The sequence below is a fragment of the Microcebus murinus genome, chromosome 3 (genome assembly GCF_040939455.1).
Source record: "Microcebus murinus isolate Inina chromosome 3, M.murinus_Inina_mat1.0, whole genome shotgun sequence".
Classification (NCBI taxonomy): domain Eukaryota; kingdom Metazoa; phylum Chordata; class Mammalia; order Primates; family Cheirogaleidae; genus Microcebus; species Microcebus murinus.
The window spans coordinates 71,203,877-71,219,584 of record NC_134106.1 but is presented as its reverse complement, the minus strand read 5'-3'; the positions used below and the strand labels follow the sequence as shown (position 1 = coordinate 71,219,584).

Below are 15,708 nucleotides of genomic sequence, written 5' to 3'. Positions count from 1 at the left end.
AGCTGGGACTACAGGCATGCGCCACCATGCCCGGCTAATTTTATATATATATTAGTTGGCCAATTAATTTCTTTCTATTTATAGTAGAGACGGGGTCTTGCTCTTGCTCAGGCTGGTTTCGAACTCCTGACCTCGAGCAATCCGCCCACCTCAGCCTCCCAGAGTGCTAGGATTACAGGCCATTTATGGCTTTTATATAACCTCTTGCTCAGGATTTATTGCCTTGGTACAGGCTATTTGGAGAACTTTCTATATGAATGAGCCTATGGTGTATTTTTACTTTTTATCCCATCCTAGTTATAGTGAGCTCTAAAAAAATACTCTTGCCCAAGCTCACTTTGTTTTCTCCACACCTGGTTACCATTTGTACTATTTCAACTAAGCATAATTTTATTATTTTATTTTATTTTATTTATTTTTGACTAGTCAAGTGCAGTAGTGAGAAGGGGACAAAGAATTAGAACAAGGAGTTCAATCTATAACTGACTGAACAATCAAGTGAGATAACTCACTACCTTCAGACCAGCCAAGCATCCTTTTATTAATACTTAAAGTACAGATCCTAGCCTACATTGAGATGAACATTCCCTGGTCATGCTTTGTCAATAGTTTTCTCATTGCTACAGTTTATTGGCTTAATTGTCACAGCTTAATTTAGGAGACACGGAATTACCTGTGGATCCATTTATTTATTTATTTATTTTGGAGACAGAGTCTCACTCTTGTTGCGCTGGCTTGAGTGCTGTGGCATTAGCCTAGTTCACAACAACCTCAAACTCCTGGGCTCAAGGGTTCCTCTTGCCTCAGCCTCCTGAGTAGCTGGGACTACAGGCATACACCACCATACCGGGATAATTTTTTCTATATATTTTTAGTTGGCCGATTAATTTCTTTCTATTTTTAGTAGAGATGGACTCTCGCTCTTGCTCAGGCTGGTCTCGAATTCCTGAGCTCAAACAATCCACCTGCCTTGGCCTCCCAGAGTGCTAGGATTACAGGTGTGAGCCACCGCACCCAGCCCTGTGGATCCATTTATTAACTAGACATTCTGCTTCATTACACTTATAATTGACAATCCTGAGCAAATTGAAATGCTTATATCAATAACAATTTGTTAACATATTTGCCATGTTAAACTTAATTAAAATTTACAACTATAATAAGAATCTTAATTTTACAAATGGGAAAAAAATGATGATTTGGGACATAAAAATGAACTGGACTGAAGCTTCACCCTCACACATTTCATATCCCTTTGTGTGTTGGGGGGGAGAATGAAATCTTGTCATTCCAGCAACACAGATGAGCCTGGCATTGTATGGATATTCCATAATTTATCCATTGTCCTACTGATGGATATTTAGGCTATTATCAGTTTACATAAAACAGTATAGAGGTTCCTCAAAAAAATTAAAAATAGAACTACAATATGATCCAGCAATCCCTCTTCTGAATATATACCCAAAAGAAATGGAAATCAGTACCTCAAAGAGACATCCCCACTCCCCTGTTCATTGCAGCACTATTGGCAGTGGCCAAGGCAAGGAATCAACCTAAGGACTGATTTGAACCTCTCCTTGGTGTTGCTGATCAGAGCTGAGAACGTACTCCTGACCACATGGCCACCACCTCTTCAGTCACACTTCAAAGTGTGACACAAAGGAGAGGTCAGTAGTTTCTCAGGGAGTTAGCAGACCTCATCCCAGCTGCCCATGACCAGTTTCTCAAGTCCCCAGGCTGCAAGAGCGGCTCAGCTTCACCCAGACCTTGGCTCTCAGAAGTTAATCCCTTACATCACCCATTCTCCCTCACACCCATCTTCCGTTCTCTTTCACATAGCTTCTCACACCCCAGCACCACCCCTGCATGGCTCCTCTCCTGTGGGAAGCTCCAAAGTCACTGGCACCTTCCGTGTCTGGCTTTTAGAGTTGATAAGATCTTGGATCCAGAGTCCTTAGAATCAGGGTTCATATAAGCTCACTCTGAGCCTTCATTCCCCTTGCCTTGCCCACCCTCACACCTATCAGCTTCCATCCCAGTGACCTAAATGACCCAGTGACCCCTGGCTTCATCTGTGACCTCACTTGGATTCTAGCTTCTGTTGCTTGGTGTCCTGGTACCTGACCCTACCACACCCACTGCCCAGCTACCTCATGTAACAGAACTGGGTACACTGCTCTCACCTCTCAGAATTTTATTTACTAGTCCAATCCTTTATATTTTGGGATTCCTGCTTCCTCCTTAGTACCACTGCTTCACACCAGCCCTGCCTCATCCACACAACCAACCAAAATCTATACTAACTTGAATTGTGCTCTAATAGCTTCTTGTTTGCTAGTATATTTGAGGAGGAAGGGAAGTTTCCTTTCTTTTGTTTAATTTTTTTCAGGCCCGTTTTTTAAAAAGCACGGAGACAATGAGTAATGATCACATATAATTCCACCAGGAAATAGTCATTAACAACAAGGTGATATACTTCCTGTCTGTGTTTACATTTTATTTTTTCTTTTTCATTATTAACCTAAGTTTCCCCAGGCACACCAACCAGTATGTAAATTCAGAGTAGTGACATTTACCCATATTTTCTTGTCTTTTACCCTATGGGCCACTGCATTACTTCATATCCACTACAAATTGCCCTTCAACTATGTCTGCAACTCAATCACCAACAAGTCAGGCCAGCCACGGTGTGGCAATCCTGGGGGCAGGCACCAGCCTCTTCCCCTGGGTATCTGGTGCAGCCCCAGGGTGCTGTTCTCTCTGCATTGCCACCCGGGGCTGCTGGATGTGGCCATCTCTGCCAGGGGTGTGATGCAGGGCTGTGTCCCCTGACACCCTGGAGGCCCCAAAGTAGCAAGGGTTCTATGCTGAAATGAGGAGAAGGCTTCATACCACTCCTGCTTCTCAGTTTGTTAGGCCTTGTACACCAACACGTCCCAAAGCTTTTGCTGAAGGCCTCCTTCATTGGTTACTGGAAGACATCCCATCCATGGGACTTGGACAAGAGTCCCTGAGGGCTGGGCTGCAGGCAGAATTCACTGTCAATTTCCAGAATTGCCCTGCACCCTGCCCAGCCTGGAAAGCTGGGGCTCTGCTTCCAAGTCCAGCTCCAAGCTGGTTCCTTCCTCCCCTAGGATGAGGTCTTTCCCACCTGTTGCTCAGGTAGCCTCTGGATAGTATCCAAACCAGTAGGCAAGGCCGCCCAGGCTGGTAGAGCCACAGCCTCAGGCCACGTTCATTGATTCAGCAGATATCAAGTGACTGCTACTCTGCGCCTGCTCTGCCAGGCACTCAGGGTACAAAGGTGAGTAAAAAAATGAACATGGGGCGTGCCCTTGCGGAACTTACATTCTGGTGGGAGAGAAGACAACAATCAAATCACAAACAAGTATAAACAGTAAGAAAGAGCAGTTTACAAAATGCTATAAAGCCCAGGACCTCTGCGCTTCCAGAAATAACAGGAGGCTTTTATTTTACCTGCATGCAATGAGGGAGCACCTTCCTCAACAGGTGTGTGGCCCTTAAGGGTACTGAGAGACTGAACCCTCGGAGTTTACCAGCCCAGAAAGAATGGCTGCAGCCAAGTCCAAGAAGAGCAAGGGTCGGGGAAGGGGTAGAGGGAAAGGACTTGAGTCTCCAGCTGGCTCCAGGGCTTCACCTTGTGGTCCCTGGTGGAATTGCACTTCCTGGCCATATTGCTTTTAGGGTTGGGGGTGGAGGAGACAGAGGGGCCACCCTGCCAGGTCTGCTTCCTGAGGAGAAGTAAAATATATCCCTTTCTGACTAGAATACTTAACAGCCAGGGTGAGACCCACAGGAGCTCTCTCTCTCTCTTTCCCCCTGGCATGGTGGCTGGCAATGTGGAAGATGGTAGCTATATGTCAGCTACCTAGGATGACAGTGCTGGGCAGATCCCCTGGCCACCCACAATGGCCTGAGCTTGGGCATGGGATGAACCTTTGTGGTCCTAAGCCACTACACTTTGGGATTTAGTGGTCATAATTTCCTGGAGATGGAGCCTCCTGGTGGCTGAAAATGTGCATTTGTTGTGTTTTCTTAGCCAGACAGCCAGCTTGTTGACAGCAGGGCTGCTGCCCGTTGCGTCTCTGTACCCTGTGCCCAAAACATTGCTGGGCACAGAGCCAGGGCCCTCGGATTCAATGACTTGACCCCATCTCCTCAGGAAAACCACTTGTCCCAGCACAAATGGCAGCTGGCGCCCTCCCGGTGAGAATCAGCGTCTCGTCCCTAGGTGAAGCCCTCACTCCCTTGTCCTGAGGCAGCTCAACTACCCAGGCGCCCACTGGCCTTTCCTCCTCCTTCCTCAGGCTCCCCATCTCCCCTCCACACTATGTCCCTGCTCCAGGCACAGCCACCATCGTTTTTTTCCTGGGGACACCACTTGAAGCCTCTTCCTGCAGGGGGAGACCAAGGCGAGGGGCCTAAAGCTCGGCTTCCTGCAGAAATGAGACCCAGACCATACAAGAGGCCTGTCTGGGCTCCTGTCTCCTTAAGCCTGAGCAATCAGAGGCTGGGCCAGAAATGCAGAAGGGAACAGAAACAAACAATGGGCAGAAATCCCCTCCAGCTACAAGCTCCAGGTGCAGCTACAGGTGTAGGCAGGAACAACTGACAGGTGCAACTTTAGGGACATTTAAAAGATTCACAATTCCATAAACAAAAAGTGATATCTACATACAGCCTTCAAAAGGAAGGAAATTCTGACACAACAGGGATGACCCTCGAGGACATCACACTAAGTGAAACAAGCCAGTCACAAAAAGACAAATACTGTATGAGTCCACTTATATGAGGCACCTATAATAGTCAAAAATAGAGAAAGTAGATAGAAAGTAGAGTGGTGGTTGTCAGGGGCTGGGGAGAACGGGGAGTTGGTGTTTAATGGGTACAGAGTTTCAGTCTGGGAAGAGGAAGAGCATTCTGGAAATGGGTGGTGGCGATGTTTGCACATCAGTGTGAGTGTACCTAACGCCACTGAATGTCCACTTGGAAATGTTTAGGATGATAAATTTTATGTTATGTGTATCTTACCACAATTGAAAAAAGAAATATTCACAATTTCAGGGAGAAGAAAGGCTCTCTCTCCCACACTGCTCACAGGAGGCAAAGTAGGCCAACACTTGGGAGCGTTATTGGCAGTGTGCAGTAAAATTTATACATGCTGACCCTTTCGCCAATTGGATTGAGCCTACCTAAAAGTACTGACAGAAGTCCACAAACATACACATACACATACAAAGAAATACACATACAAATACACATACAAAGAAAACGTACACAAGCGTTTTCTTTGAGGCATTGTTCCTCATACTGAACACTTGAAAATAATCCATCAATCAGGAAATAGCTAAGTAATTTACGGTATAGTTCAGAAAATGAAACATTATGTAGTCATAAGAAGGAGTTAAAGCTATATGTTCTAACTTAGAAAGATGTTCCAGATGGCCAGGTGCGTTGCCTGTAATGCTAGCATTCTGGGAGGCTGAGGCGGGAGGATCACTTGAGCCCAGGAGTCGGAGGTTTCAGTGGGCCGTGATGATGCCACTGCACTCTAGTCAGGGCAACAGAGAGAGACTCTGTCTCAAAATTTTAAAAAGTGAGTTCATGCCAGAGCTCTGGGAAGGGACAGTTGCTGTCAGATCTAGCCACTCTGTGGGACTCTGAGGAAAAGCTCACGCCAAGTAGACGCCGTTCTGCCACCATGGGTAAAGGAGACCCCAACAAGCCGAGGGGCAAATGTCCTCATATGCCTTCTTCGTACTGACCTGCCTGGAAGAGCACAAGAAGAAACACCCAGACTCTTCCGTCAATTTTGCCAAATTCACCAAGAAATAATCAGAGAGATGGAAGACCATGTCTGCAAAGGAAAAGTGGAAGTTTAAAGATATGACAAAAAGTGACAAAGCTCACTGTAACAGGGAGATAAAAATTTTATGTTCCTCCCAAAGGTGATAAGAAGTAAGAAAAAAGATCCCAATGCTCCTAAAAGACCACCATCTGCCTTCTTCCTGCTTTGCTCTGAACACCACCTAAGGATCCAAAGTTAAGACCCAGGCCTATCCATTGGGAATACTGCAAAAAAGTTGGTGAAATGTGGTCTGAACAGTCAGCCAAAGATAAACAATCATATGAGCAGAAAGCAGCTAAGCTAAAGGAGAAATAGGAAAAGGATATTGCTGCATACCGTGTCAAGGGCAAAAGGGAAGCAGGAAAGAAGGGCCCTGGCAGGCCAACGGGCTCAAAGAAGAAGAGTGAATCAGAAGATGATGAGGAAGAGGAAGATGAAGATGATGAGGAGGAAGATGAAGAATAAATGACTATCCTGTAATGATGCATATGGAGTGTATATGCTCAGGCCATTGTTTTGCTAAGAATGTGAATTCAAGTGCAGCTCAATATTAGCTCAGTATAAAACCTGTACAAATTTTTTGTATAGCTGATAAGATTCTTTGTGGAGAAAATACTTTTTAAAAAATGCAAGTTGTAGCTTTTTGAGGGGCTATTATTAATATTAATACATACAGTTAGATTTTAAGCTCTGATGTTGAATGTCTCTCTGTTTTTCAGGGCTCATGTGATGATATTAGACCCAGCTAGACAGTCTCTGTATTTTAATATCAACTCAGCCGTGCAATCCAACCCAATTACAGGAGCGATCATCCCTCATACTCACAGATTCTGGACGTTGGGAGGAGACATCTTTGGAGGGCCATTCTGCTTGATACACACAGATGTCCACATATGTAACATACATGATGAAATATGCACAGGAAAAAGGCTGGGAGAGAACACAGCAAAAAGTTACCTGAGGCTCTCCTTCCAGTTGGGATTTAGGAGACTTTTCTCAACTTCCCACTTTTGTATGTGGATTTCTCATGAGGACTACAGTAGAAGGTTGTCAGTCTTCTGCTCAGTATTCACTCCCTTCCTTGCATGTCAGTGTCAAGACTTTGCTTTGAGGGCACTGTCCCTTTCTTCAGCCATTTACAGGGATGAACCCTGTCTGATGTCAGCCAATCAGCACGTCCCATTGCATTGGCACAGTGATTGGTTCAGGGATGGTTACATTACCCAGTGTGAGTTTGTGGACCCAGGAGGGGACATGGCTGAGGCCTCCAAGCCAAATGGACATACAAGCCTGGCAGTGCTGAGAGCTGTCACAAAGGACAGGTGATGCAATGGGGGCAAGAGGAGGGAGAGATAGTGGTCAGAAACTGGGAGGCCTCCTTGGAGGATGTGGAATTTAATCGGCATAGAAGGGATGGAAAGGACAAATTTCCTTCCTTCTTTCCTTCCTTCCTTCCTTCCTTCCTTCCTTCCTTCCTTCCTTCCTTCCTTCCTTCCTTCCTTCCTTCCTTTTTTTATTTCCTTTTTTCCTTCCTTCCTTCCTTCTTTCTTTCCTTCCTTTTGCTTTTGGTTAAGATGGCTTGGGCTGCACATAATGGAGTATCTGACCATTGTATCAACAGAACAAGAAGCACTTGGGATTGGTTAAATCAGCATCCTCAGCCCTGTCAGGGCTCTGAGCTGCTTCTCTTGTCTCTCCTTCTTGGGGCAGGATGGCTCCTATCACTCCAACACCACAGCTTTGCATGGGAATGTCCAAAAGGAAAAAGAGCTCCCCATCTGTCCCTTCTAACCAGGACGGAAACATTCCCCAGGGTGTTCTCCCCATGCTTCCCCAGCAGACTTCCGTCTGGTCTGGTTGACCAGAACATGAACACGGGCCCACCCAACGTCATTACTTGCAAAGTTGTGAGTCCTCAGGGCTGGGGCACAGAATCAGCCCTCTGAACACCTGGAACCTGGACAAAATCTGGGTTCCACTAGCAAGGAACAAAGAGGGAATGGCAGTTGGTTGGTTCGGCAGCTGCTGTGTTCCCAGCACTGAGCAAGATAGGCACATTTCCTCCCTGCAGGAGTGTCCAGTTGGGCATGGAGGGAAAGGGCATTCCTGGCAGGGAGGATAGTAGATGAGCTTTTGTCAGGGCCCTGAGGGAAGGGACCTCTAAAAGATACTGAAAGAGGACAGTCTTAATGCTGAATCCACCTGTCACCTACTTTGTACACATTCCCAGATCCTGTTCTGCACAGAGATGCAAAACCTAGATATTCCCCAGGGCCTCTGCTATGGTCACATTCTTTGGTCACAGAACTCACACAGAGCAACAGTGACTCAAGCCATGCTTGTCTTGACAGTGTCCAATTAGGGTTTGGAAAATGGGGCCTTGTGTCCCAGTGTGGGGAAGGGGAAATCAAGATGAATTAGAAATGTGGTGGCAAGGCCGGGCGCGGTGGCTCATGCCTGTAATCCTAGCTCTCTGGGAGGCCGAGGCGGGCGGATTGCTCGAGGTCAGGAGTTCGAAACCAGCCTGAGCAAGAGCGAGACCCCGTCTCTAAAAAAAAAAAAAAAAAAATTAAAAGAAATGTGGTGGCAGCTGTGTTAGATTCCTAGGGCTGCCAGAACAAATGACCACAAATTGGGTGGCTAAAAACAATAGAAATGTGTTCTCTAACAGTTCTGGAGCCCAGGAGTCTGAAAGCAACATGTGGACAGGGCCACGCTCCCTCTGCAGGCTCCAGGAAAGAGTCCCTCTCTGCCTCTTCCACCTTCCGGTGGCTTCCAGCAGTCCTCAGTGCTCCTTGGCTTACAGCTGCATCACCCCAGCCTCTGCCTCTGTGGTCACATGGCACTCTGTCTGTGTACAAATTTCCCTTTCTTGTAAGGACACTAGTCACTGGGTCGGGGCCCACCCTAATGACTGCATTTTAACTTGATGACACCAACAAAGGCTCTATTTCCAATAATGTAACAGAAGTAAAGGTTTGAAAAAGGGAAAAAATGCACTGCAAGTTGTCTCTTTTAACCATCCCTCCATGCTTTGGGGGAATTAAAACCTGCATTCCTGCCCAGGGCCAGTAATCAGAGGGATAGAGGAATGTTCTTTGTTTTAAACCACAGGAGATGGCTCAACAGAGTTGTCTGGGCAAAGGGTATGAAGACATCTTCACAAGAGATAAGGCCAACCAGGACCACCAACCACAGTTGAACAGCAATAGCCCAAAGTCGAAAGCCCTATATAAAAGCTCTGCATTTCTGCTTAATGAGAGGAAGATGGGCCTTAAAGAAGAGAGTCTGCCATCCTCCTCATTTGCCGGCAAATTAATAAACTTCTCTTTCCTTTTCCTCAAACCACTTTGTCCTCATTCATTGTTCAGCCTCAGGAACAAGTCCTGAACTTTCGGTAACAATAAGGTCACATTCACAGAAGCCCAGGGTTAGGACCCCAACATATCTTTTGGGGGAACAAATTCAATCTGCAACAGCAGGGTAGAGAAGAGGGGAATGGGGGTATGAGGAAGGTCAACATCAACACTGCCAACTTCTCCTGTTGGCTGCTCTCGACAGAGTCCAGCTGAGCCTGGAGAGACAGAGGGAGGAAAAGGGATGATCCCGGTACCCACAGATGTTCAGGGCCAGAGCTGTTCTGGGAGCAGGAGATTTGAGGTTGGCCATTACTCCCTCCTAAGCTCCCCACCATCCTGAGCCCTCTGTGAAGTGGGGCCTGGGTTATCTCCTTCATCACACAGGTGTCCCTGTGTGATGCCCCCTGCACATGCCTTTCCAGGCCTGTGTGTGAGCTGTTTCCTCTGCCTGGACTTTTCCACATCAGTCCCAGCGCCCCAGGTGACCAGGCCAATCCCTGCTTAGCTGTCCCATCCTCTCCAGAGTCTCCCCCCACCGCCTCCAAGGCCTGAGTGGTTTTTTGGGGAAAAAGTCTCAAACTACATTTTTCCCCTGCTTTCACACTGTTACCAAAAGTTTGATACCTGTCCCCAAGGCCGAATCAATGAGAATGAAGAATGAAGACAAGTGGTTTGAGGAAAAGGAAAGAGAAGTGTATTAATTTGTCAGCAAACAGGGAGGGCTCAGTGGACTAGCGTCTCAAAGACTGCCATCCTGGCTTTCAGCAGAAATACAGGGCTTTTGAAAATGGGGGTTTTCAGAAGTTTGGCTCAGGTCTACGTGACCAGTGTCACATGTTTATCTATAATTGGTGGTTTGGGTCAACCTTATCTCTGGTGACAGCGGTCTCATGACCCTTGTCCAGACAATTCTTTTGAGCCATCTCCTGTGAATTAAGATACCAGAAAACAAACAGCAAAGAACATTTTCCTGTCCCTTTGATTACTGGCCTGGGGGAAGGAATGCAGGCTTTAATTCCCCAAAAGGTTAGGGGTTTTAGAGAGACAACTCATAAAACATTTCCTTGCCCTTTTTCCAAACTTTACCTCTGTTACACCACAACAGTCATCCACATAGAAGACTTCCGTGACCAAATGTGGAGGTTTTCCCCACATGCCAAGAGGCGGACACCAGCTGTGTTACTGAAAGTTCGGTACTTTTCCCCCTTCGGTACTTGTCCCCAAGGCTGAATCGGAGAGAAGGAAGAACAAGGATGAATGGTTTGAAGAAAAGGAAAGACTAGGTTATTACTTTGCTGGCAAATGACAAGGGTGGCAGATTAGCATCTCAAAAGACAACTTCCCTGCCTTTAAGCAGAAATACAGAGCTTTTTAAGGGGGGTTTTGAGAAGTTGAACTCGGTCACATGTTGGTCACCAGTGTCACTTGTTGTGGCCTTGGGTTATTGTTGCTTATTTGTAGTTGGTGGGTTTGGTTGACCTTATCTCTGTTGAAGATGATCTGGTGACCTCCAGACAATTCTGTTGAGCCATCTCCTATGGTTTAAGATACTGTTTGTATTTTTTTGAGACAGAGTCTTACTCTGTTGCCCAGACTAGAGTGCCATGGTGTCAGCCTAGCTTACAGCAACTTCAAACTCCTGGGCTCAAGCAATCCTTCTGCCTCAGCCTCCTGAATAGCTGGGATTACAGGCATGTGCCACCGTGCCTGGCTAATTTTATATATATATATATATATATATATATATATATATATATATATTATTTTTTCTTCCTTTTTTAGTTGTCCAGCTAATTTCTTTCTGTTTTTTTAGTAGAGATGGGGTCTCGCTCTTGCTCAGGCTGGTCTCAAACTCCTGAGCTCAAACAATCTGCCGCCCTCCTCGGCCTCCCACAGTGCTAGGATTATAGGCGTGAGCCACCATGCCTGGTCTTAAGATACTATTAATAGAAAAAGAAGAGCAAAGAAGATTTTTCTGCCCCTTTGATTATTGGCCTCAGGCAGGAATGCAGGTTTTAATTCCCAAAAAGGGTGGAGATTTTAATGAGACAACTGGTAAAACATTTTGCCCTTTTTCAGATCTTACCTCTGTTACAGCTGGGCATCCTCTAATTCAATTCTGACACTGTCTACCTGGACACCTGTGGCAAGTCCAGGCCTCTGGAACTTCTGACCAACCAGCTTCAAGTTGGAGTTCCAACAATTCCCTTTTAGGGTTCGATTAATTTGCTGAAGCTGCTCACAGAACTCAGGGAAACATGGTTATCAGTTTATTATAAAGGATTTTACAAAGGTTACAAAAGAAGAAATGCATAGGGCAAGGTATGGGGGAAGGGGTGCACATGGGGCTTCCATGCCCCCCTTAAGTGCACCGCCCTCCAGCTGAACCTTCACATGTTCAGCTATCCAGAAGCTCCCTGAACCCAGTCCTCTTGGGTTTTTGATGGAGGCGTCATTACAGAGGCATGTTTAATTAAACCATTGGCCATTGGTGATCAACTTGACCTTCAGCTCCTCTCCCCTCCCCAAAGTTGGGCCTTCTCATCATGCATTGGTCTTTCCTGTGATCAGTCCCACCCTGAAGCTATCAGTCTACATTAGCATACAAAATATAGCACTTTGGACATTCAAAGGATTTTAGAAGTTTCACACCAGGAAACAAGAAGAAGACAATATCACAGTGGTGTCCCACTCTGATTACTGGTCCTTCCCTCCACCCCATAGATTTTAAGTCCACCAGGGCAGTGACCACTGTTTTCCCAACTCCCAGCTCATTAACCACTTTTTGGTCAAAGTAATAAATGAGTGAAAGCTCTTTATAAATTCTGAGTTTCCTTGCCAAGGGCCCTCCCTCCCTCCCCCGTCCCATGGAGAAATTCCCTCTTTTGAAAGCAAGCGAGATGGCTGTGCTCAGTGGCAGTATCCTAGCCAGTGGGCTTTACCCCAGGTGCAATGATTGCTCATGGAAAGAAAGGGAGACAGAGAAAAGCACTGTGCTAGGAAAGGCTACACGAGGCCTCCCTGGGCGCATTGGCCTGTGTTTCCCAGGGGGTTCTACCCTAAAAACAGAAACAACATTCAAATACATTCAAATATAACGACTGGGGGTGGCAGAGGGAAGGAAACTCATGAGCCCTGAGGCCCAGCCCAGCAGTGTCAGGGAAGTGCAGCCCAAACTATAACAAGAGGAACTAAAAGAGGTCCCACTTCACTGCGTTTCTCAAAGGATATAAAGGAGATTTTAATACAAACCCTGTAACAACACTTCCCCCATCCCCTTCGTCCCACCCAGCCTTAGCTCTCTCAAGTTCCACATTCTCCACAGTCAGAGAAACACAACATTCTCCTCCACTCCTAACTTGACTGTCTCTCCCCCCGCTCCACCCCCTCCACCCCACCCGCCTTTCTTTTTTAATTGTGGTAAAATATACAAATATGCATAGCATAATATTTGCCAACCTAACCATTTTAAGTGCAGAATTCAGTAACATTAGGTACACTTACGTTGTTGCATAACCATCACTGCCGTCTGTCTCCAGAACTTTTTTTTTTTTTTAAATGGACACAAGTTGTTTCCACTTTTTTGTTATTGTGAATAATGCTGCCATGAACATGGACACGCAAATGTCTGTTCCAGTCCCTGTTTTCAATTCTCTTGGATGTTTACACAACTAGTAGTGGAATTGCTGGGTCTTCAGGGAATCTTGATGTCCAATCTTTTGAGGAATTGTTTTGCACAAACTGTTTGCCATGGGCTTTTACTGTTTGCAATGACAGCACCATTTTACATTCTCAGCAGCAGAGCACTAGGGTTCCAAATTCTCCATATCTTCTCTAGCACTTGCTATTTTCTGTTTTTTCATAATACCCATCCTAGGAGGTGTGAAGTGTGGTTTGGATTTGCTCCAGGCTACTTTGCACTGAGTGGTCCAGGACCCTCTTTGTGATGCACCATTAACTTGACTTTGACTCTTCACCCCCACAAGCAGCTGCCTTGCTCTCGTCTCCAATTCAACAATCCAACTGGCTCAGCCAAGTCTATGATTGATTCTCTTTGGGTCTGGCGTCTCCCTCTGGTCCTACCAGCTCCGGCCAGAGGGATGGAAGGAGGTGGTCTGTGGGGCTTCCCTTTACAGGAATGGCATGAGTTGCTTTCTAGATAGGGTTATTGGGGGTGAGCAAGAGCAGACTTTGACAGTGTAGACCTGTGTAGACCCGCAGTCAAAATGTCAGGCAGGGTGCATGTCTTCTGTGTTTGGTCACGAGAAACCGGCCTTCAGAAATGTCACACCAAGAGAGGAGCCAGCTCCTATAAATAATCTCAAATTGATCAAGCTCCGAGGCCCTAGATTAGCTATCTGAATGTTCTTGTTTTCCTTTTCTTCAGTGTTTCTTTACTCGTTTAGAGTGAGAAGTAGATGGCCCAGGAGGACAGCACCTGCACAGGCAGACCCGTGCGGGCTCTTCCTGCAGCCACGCCCCACGGGAAGCCCAGGTGTGATCAGACTGTGTGGTGAGGGTGGTTCAGAGCCAGGGGACCCAGGAGGGGACTGCCCATCCCAGAGACCAGGAGCCAGGTCATCCTCACCCCTGCAGGGCCAGGGCAGCCCTGTCACAGCTGGCTTTTTGTGTTTCCTTTATTTGTGCTCTTGGATGGCAGCTCTGAACAGTCTGCGATACTAATCCACCTTTGAGGATCTGATGGAAGCCACCAGACCCACTTCCTAGAAACACCCCACATAGTGCTCACTTCGGCAGCACATACACTAAAATTGGAACGATGCAGAGATTAGCATGGCCCCTGTGCAAGGAAGACACGCAAATTTGTGAAGCATTCCATATTTAAAAATTGTTAAATAATTTATAAAAGAAAGAAAAGGGACCAGGCATGGTGGCTCATGCCTGTAGTCCCAGCTACTCAGGAGGCTGAGGCAGCAGGATTGCTTGAGCCCAGGAGTTTGAGGTTGCTGTGAGCTAGGCTGACGCCACGGCACTCTAGCCTGGGCAACAGAGTGAGACTCTGTCTCAAAAAATAAAAAGAAAGAAAGGAAGGAAGGAAGGAAGGAAGGAAGGAAGGAAGGAAGGAAGGAAGGAAGGAAGGAAGGAAGGAAGGAAGGAAGGAAGGAAGGAAGGAAGGAAGGAAGGAGAGAGAGAGAGAGAGAAAGAGAAAGAAAGAAAGAAAGAAAGAAAGAAAGAAAGAAAGAAAGAAAGAAAGAAAGAAAGAAAGAAAGAAAGAAAGAAAGAAAGAAAAAGAAAAACCCCACATACACCCTAGTTCAGCATAATGGCTTTGAGACAGAGCTCTGTGTCCTCCAACTCCGTTTCCCTTTCCCCACAGGCATGCAGAAACATGCATTTCCCAGCCTTCCCAGGGCTTAACTCAGGCCATTGTGATTGAACTGAGGGGGCAGAAATGATGGACACTACTCGCAGGCCTGGTCCCTAAGACCTCCCTCACCATCTTCCATTCTCTCCCTGTCCCCTGCAGGCCAGATGCAGAGGACCCAGAGGAGGACTCCCTGCCCTCCAAGCAAGCGGAAGGAGGAGCCTGAGCTCCCAAATGACTGTGTGGACCAGGCTCTCCCCACCCAAAGCCAACCTGCCCGGCACTGTGGCCTGAATATGAGAGAAACCTGTACCTGTGAAGCCATGGAGACCGGAGGGTTGGACAACCCTGACCAGCGCTCCCCAGAGGTGGCCATCCACAAATTCTCACTCTCCTGCTCAGCCTGTCCTGGTTGTATCCAAACCAGACACCACTCAGCTTACTTATGTAACAGTCACTAAATTACAAGCAAGTTCGAATCCCACCTGTACAAGTCATGGGGTCTCCAACCTTCATTAATGCATTTTCACACACTCTTGGTGGACGCCCATGATGGCAGCTGTGTTTGTTGTACTGATGAGTGCTTGAGACCAACAGAAGCTACATGAATCCTTACATAACCTTGAGTGTCTCTCTTAACTATCTCGTGTCCAACTCTCTTCATCACGGGACTCATTCCTGCCCTGCCCACCCCATGAGCACTAGAGTAGAGAGGCTGCGAGCCTCACTAGGGAGAGGTAATCAGGAAAATCCCTCGGTAATCAGGAAAATCCATCACGATCGTTGGCATGGCGGCAATGAGCTAATGCTCTGCTCCCTCTACCTGGGGCAACCTCTGTCCCCCGTCAGCCTATGAGCTTGTCCTCCGGTGTGCCCTGCCCAGTGGCGTCTGGACTGAGAGCCTTTGCAACTGCAGAGGACAGTTTCTTTCTGCTGCCCATAAGCTGTGCCCCAGCCCTGCCCTGGAGGGATCCCCAGGGGACATAGGCAGTACCCACAGGATGGGCTGTCTGAAAGACACTCTGGGCCCACAGAAATCTCAGCCTCCACATCCTTGTCTCAGACTCTTGGGGCCTTTTGTTCACTCTTTCCTTCATATGAATGCTCTTCTGACTAATGCCAATCATGTGTCCATAGAACCAAAGGATTTTTCT

At 46.8% G+C, this 15,708-nt stretch overlaps 1 non-coding gene and 1 pseudogene across 1 annotated transcript; both read left to right on the top strand.

Moving 5' to 3' along the window:
- LOC142869934 (putative G-protein coupled receptor 160) overlaps nt 1–658 on the top strand; it is a 48,342-nt pseudogene extending 47,684 nt beyond the window's left edge.
- A 13,312-nt stretch (nt 659–13,970) lies between these two features.
- On the top strand, nt 13,971–14,074 carry LOC142870291 (U6 spliceosomal RNA). Its single transcript, XR_012918721.1, has one exon. It is a non-coding gene; the product is annotated as a U6 spliceosomal RNA (small nuclear RNA).
- The last annotated feature ends 1,634 nt before the right edge of the window (nt 14,075–15,708 follow it).